The sequence below is a fragment of the Nicotiana tabacum genome, chromosome 10, assembly GCF_000715075.1.
Source record: "Nicotiana tabacum cultivar K326 chromosome 10, ASM71507v2, whole genome shotgun sequence".
Classification (NCBI taxonomy): Eukaryota; Viridiplantae; Streptophyta; class Magnoliopsida; order Solanales; family Solanaceae; genus Nicotiana; species Nicotiana tabacum.
This window is the reverse complement of record NC_134089.1, coordinates 45091921-45097764: the sequence shown is the minus strand read 5'-3', so window position 1 is coordinate 45097764 and position 5844 is coordinate 45091921. Positions and strand designations below refer to the sequence as shown.

General features: G+C 42.9%; 1 long non-coding RNA gene across 2 annotated transcripts; it reads left to right on the top strand.

Annotated features, from left to right (window-relative positions):
- The first annotated feature begins 238 nt into the window (after positions 1–238).
- On the top strand, positions 239–3557 carry LOC107775955 (uncharacterized). 2 transcript variants are annotated; one of them, XR_012695930.1, is made up of 4 exons: positions 239–1219; positions 1330–1516; positions 1598–1859; positions 3317–3557. It is a non-coding gene; the product is annotated as an uncharacterized LOC107775955 (long non-coding RNA). The 2 variants fall into 2 exon arrangements; XR_001645845.2 differs by having other exon boundaries at positions 1330–1859.
- The last annotated feature ends 2287 nt before the right edge of the window (positions 3558–5844 follow it).

Genomic DNA, 5844 nt, shown 5'->3' with positions numbered 1-5844 from the left:
TCTCGCCTCAAATTAATTTCTCCATTATTACCTTGTCGTAGTATTTCTTTTGATAATAATTGTGATGTTTGCCCTTTGACTAAACAGATACGACTTGCATTGCCATCAAGTAATATATCTACTAGTGCTCCATTCGACTTGTTACATTGTGATGTTTGGGGTCCCCATAGAGTACCTACTCATTGAGGGACTCGGCATTTTCTTACTGTCGTGGATGATTTTACAAGGTGCACTTGGTTATTTCTTATGAAATATAAGTCTGACACTGCACATCTATTGCAATCTTTTATATCATTTGCTAAAAATCAATTTCAACCTTCAATCAAAATAATCAGGACATACAATGGCACAGAATTTGAGCCCATGAAAAAAAAAATTCACTCATGGAATCGAATGCCAACATACTTGTGTCTCAACTCACCAAAAAAATGGAGTAGTTGAACGCAAGCATCGTCATATCTTAAATGTCGCAAGAGCTTTACGCTTTTAGGCTCACTTGTCAATCACCTTTTGGGGTGAATGTGTGTTGACTATTGTCTACCTCTTTAATCTATTACGAACCCCATTGTTACATTCTAAGTCGCCTTACGAATTGTTTCATCATCGATCACCATCACTTAGTCACCTAAAGTTTTGGGTTGTTTGTGCTACGCAACTGTTATTCAACATAAACAAAATTTTGATTCTCGAGCCAAACGCTGCATCTTTGTTAGTTATCCTACCGGTCAAAAAGGTTACAAGCTTTATGATCTATAAAGCAAACATTTTTTTGTTAGTCATGATGTCAAATTTTCTGAAACTATCTTTCCATTCAGTTCAGCAACACAAACTCCTACTTTAGAGTCACCTCAATCCTCTATTGGCATAATAGATAATTGGCCTTCTCCACTATATTTCATTAAAAATGTTCCATCTTCTCAACCTCAACCCATTGAACCAGCAGAATCTCAAGAACCTAGCATCACAGAGAATATCTTTATCAGTCCTACCCAATCTGAGACTATAGCAGATAACAACCATGACAATTCCAGCCAACTCGTTCAAAACCCAACACTCGAAGAGCCCAATGAACCTGTTTCAATCACTTCAGATGTTGTAGTTCCTTCTTCTCCTCATCTAAGGCAATCTATTCGTGAAAAAAATCCACCAAGATGCCATAAAGACTACATAGTATTAGCTCAAGCCAGTCACTCTTCTACTACGCCAAGTTCGGCAACAGGTACTCGATATCCTCTTTCTCATATTCTTTCTTACTCTCGTATCTCTTCAGTCCATTGTACATTTTTAGATAACATTACATGTCACATAGGACCTTTTTCATATGCTCAGGCTATCCTTGATCCACATTGGCAACAAGCTATGAATACAGAATTAGAAGTGTTAAAAAAAATAAGACTTGGAGCTTAGTTTCACTTCCTGCCGGTCAAAAGCACATTGGTTACAAATAGGTTTATAAAATCAAATACAAATCAGACAGAATAATCGAGCATTATAAGGATCGTCTTGTCTCAAAGAGGTATACTCAGGTTGAGGGAATTGATTATGAAGAAATATTTTCTCCTACAGCAAAACTCACGACACTCTATTGTCTTCTTAGAGTTGTTTCTGCCAGAAATTGGTTCGCCTATCTGTTGGATGTCCAAAATGCTTTTCTTCATAGGACCTACATGAAGAGATACTTATGGAGATTCCACCAGACCTTCACCGATAGGGGGAGAACACTGTATGTCGGCTCCACAAGTCCCTTTATGGCCTTAAAGAAGCATCAAGAAATTGGTTTCTCACTTTTTCAGAAATTATTGATAAAGCTGGTTATCAATAATCAAAGGCTGATTATTCCTTTTTCAGCAAGGCCAAAGGTACATCTTTCACAACGATCCTTATTTATGTTGATGATATACATTTTCAAGAAATTGAACGCAACAAAGGGGTTCTTTTCAAATGCTTTCGCATTAAAGATCTTGGAGACTTGAAATACTTTTTGGGTATTGAGCTTTCTATTTCAAATGAAGGCATCTTTATGTCTCAAAGAAAATATGCACTTGTGATGACCCGGCCAGTCGTCTCATGAGTTACCGCTCTGTTTCCCCCATTTCTGCTTTTTATTGCTTTGTTTATCGGTTCTATGTGTGATTGAGTTGGTTGGCTCGGGTTCGGAAAGGTTTTGGTGAGGTTTGAGACACTTAGTCTCTTTTGAGAAAACTTAAGTTAGAAAAGTCAACTAGATATTGACTTATGTGTTAGAGAGCTCGGATGTGAGTTTTGAGGGTTCGAATAGCTTCGGGAGGTGATTTAAGACTTAGGAGTGTGATCGGAATGTGCTTTGGATGTACGGAGTAGATTTAGGCTTGAATTAGAGAAATTGGAATTTTGGCATTTTTTGGTTGTTAGGTGAGATTTTGATATGGAATTCTGAGAGTTGCAATTGAGGTGATGCACACGCTAGATGACGAGCGTGGGGTTGTGCACCATTGGGGATCGTGACTTCGTCCGTCCCAAATGACTGTTTTACTGCATATTTGATTGAAAACTATTTGATATCATCATATTTTGGGATGAATACCATATTTGGGCCTCGTACCAACTATTTGGACCCTTAGGGGAGTTTGAATGATATTTCCTCACTGTTTTGACTTTATACTTGTACGCAGCCATGCTATATTGTATTATTTTCATAACTCAGCCATGTTTATTCTGCGTTAACACTTAAAATGTTATTTTGGGCTGAGCATCATGTTTTACTGTTGCCCGAGTGGCTTGTGAGATTCTGACTGAGTAAGGCCGAGGGCCTATGTTGTAAGGAAACACTGATTATGATTATGAAGCCGAGGGCTTGAGATTGTACGCCACGAAGTGGCTTGTTGATATGAGGCCAAGAGCCTATTGAGTATGCCACGAGATAGCTTGATATTGCGTTTGGGCCGTAAGGGGCCCCTCCAGGAGTCTGCACACCCCCAGTGAGTGCGGGTACCCATTGTGATATGAGATATAGTCCGAGGGGCTGGTGTTGTTCTATGATATTGCCTGAGGGGCGGATTTTGTTGACATTGTGCCCGAGGGGCAGTTCTTTATGTGTTTATCTTTCCTAGTTGCCTGTCATTTACTTGCTTAACTGTTAAAAAGGCATTTCAAAGAAGTTTAAATTGAACTAAAGTGACTTTACATATTTTCACAGTTTCATTACTTTTATTGGCCTTTACTGCTTCTTTATAGCCTGTTGATGTGCCTTTACGTGATTTCTTATTTTCAGTCTGCATTTATTATTATTACTCACTGAGTTGGAGTACTCACTTTACTCTCTGCACCCCATGTGCAGATTCAGGTGCTTCAGGTCCTGCTTGCGAGGGTTGAGATAGCTTCCTGCAGATTTTGGGATTCACTAGGTAGCTACCGGCGTTCGCAGCCCAATGCTTCTCCCTCTATTTTATTTCCTTCTGTCTTAATTATGTAATAGTTGACTAGACTCTTTCAGACTTGTAGTATTATTATAGATGCCCATGACTGGTGACACCCTGATGCCAGGCTATGTCTATTCCGCAATTGTAGACTTCACTTTATTTTGGGATTTCATTATGTTAAAGTCTTAATACTTATCATTATAATTGCTTAAAATGAATTAAAAGTGTGTCGGTTGGCCTTGTCGTCACGAGAGGCGTCGTCACGACCGGGTGAGAGTTTAGGATCGTGATAAGTTGGTAGCAGAGCCTAGGTTACATAGGTTTCATGAGTCATGAGCAGGTTTAGTATAGTCTCGCGGATCGGTATGGAAACGTCTGTATTTATCCTCAAGAGGCTGCAGAACCTTTAGGAAAAGCTTCACATTCTTAAAATTCTTGTCGTGCGAATTTGTTGATCCGAGTGCTAAACTTCTGTTATTCTATTCTCTCACATATGGTGGGGACACGCACTACCAGTTAGGATGGACGACCACCAGTACCACTAGCTGTGGCCACTAGAGGCCAAGGACACGGTCGTGGTAGAGGTTGGGGTGTGGCCCGCACAGCAGCTAGGGCAGCACTTTCAGATCCACCAGCCGCATTAGTTTAGGATTAGGTCCCAGCTATGGACGCTCCAACTCAGGCACCAGCTGTGCCTATTGTGATTCCGGGTCTTCAAGAGGCCTTGGCTCAGATTCTATCAGTATGCACTGGCCTAGCTCAGGCGGTCTCAATTACTACAGCCGCATCTAGTTCTCAGGCCGGGGGAGGCAATCAGACTCCCGCCGCTCGCACACCTGAGCAGGTCATGCAGGGACTTCAGACACCGTGGGCACTTCCAGCCCAGCCGGTTACAGCTGCTCAAGACTATGTAGCTCCTGCCATGCCAGAGGACGAGCAGCGTAGGTTGGAGAGGTTTGGTAGACTTCAGCCTCCAACTTTCAGTGGTGTAGAGGGCGAGGATGCCCAGGGTTTCTTGGATGAGTGTTAAAGGATGCTTCGTACAACGGGTATTATGGAGACCAGCGGGGTCGCTTTCACTACTTTTTAGTTTTTTGGCGTTGCCTTCACTTGGTGAGAGGCTTTTGAGAGGCGTAGGTATGTTGGTGCAGCACCCCTTACCTAGCAGTAGTTCTCCGTTCTTTTTCTAGAGAAGTATGTGCCGCAGTCTCGCAAAAAGGAGTTGCGCAGGTAGTTTAAGTGGTTGCGTCAGGGAGAGATGACTGTGACACAGTATGAGATGAGGTTATGCGAGTTAGCTCCTCATGTTATTTGGTTGGTTCCGACAGATAGAGAGAGGATTAGGTTTGTTGATGGCCTCACTTATCAGCTTCGTATTCTTATGACCAGAGAGAGGGTGACTGGTGCTACTTTTGAGGAGGTTGTAGACATTGCTCGTGAGATTGAGTCAGTTCGTTGCTAGGAGCGAGAGAGAGGAAGGCCAAGAGGCCTTGAGGATCTGGTAGCTATGATGGTGCTCCTTCGAGAGGTCAGTTTTAGCCCAGTAGAGGCTGTCCACTCAGGCATGCTCAGCTAGCTCGCCCAGGTTATCGTGGGGCGTCATTGGGTCATGGTTCTCACAGTTCTCATCAGGGTCAATCATCACTTAGTGCACTTTCAGATCAGAGTTCGTCCTGCGCTCCATAAGTTCAGGGATCTTATATGCCAGGTGCATCTACCAGCCATTCTGGTGCTAGGGGTTCCCTTCAGTCCCAGTCCCCAGTACCCGGGAGTTGCTATGAGTGTGGAGAGATGGGTCATATGTGGAGGTAGTGTCCTCGTCGTCTTGCAGGTTAATCTTAGCAGAAGAGTCAGCCATCAACTTCAGCGCCAGTTACATCATTCCCACCCACCCACCCAGCTAGGGGTGGAGGTCAATCATCTAGGGGTCGCCCTAGAGGGGGAGGTCGATCAGGTGGCGGTCAGGCCTGTTTCTATGCACTTTCAGCTAGACCCGATGATATTGCTTCCGATGCTGTTATTATAGGTATTGTCTCAGTCTACCACAGAGATGCTTCTATATTATTTGATCCTAGTTCCACCTTTTTCTTATATGTCATCATACTTTGCTCGTTATTTGAATACGCCCCGTGAGTCTCTTGTTTCACCTATTCATGTATTTACTCCGGTGGGCGATACTATTATTGTAGACCGTGTGTACCGGTCGTGTGTGGTGACTATTGGGGTCTAGAGCCCCGAGTGGATCTGTTGTTATTATGTATGGTAGACTTCGATGTTATTTTGGCCATGGATTGGCTATCTTTGTGTCGTGCTATTCTGGATTGTCATTCTAAGACATCACATTGGCTATACCGGGTGTGCCACGGATTGAGTGGCCAGGTTTGACTGATTATATTCCCAGTAGAGTAATCTCATTCTTGAAGGCCCAGCGCCTTTTTGAGAGATG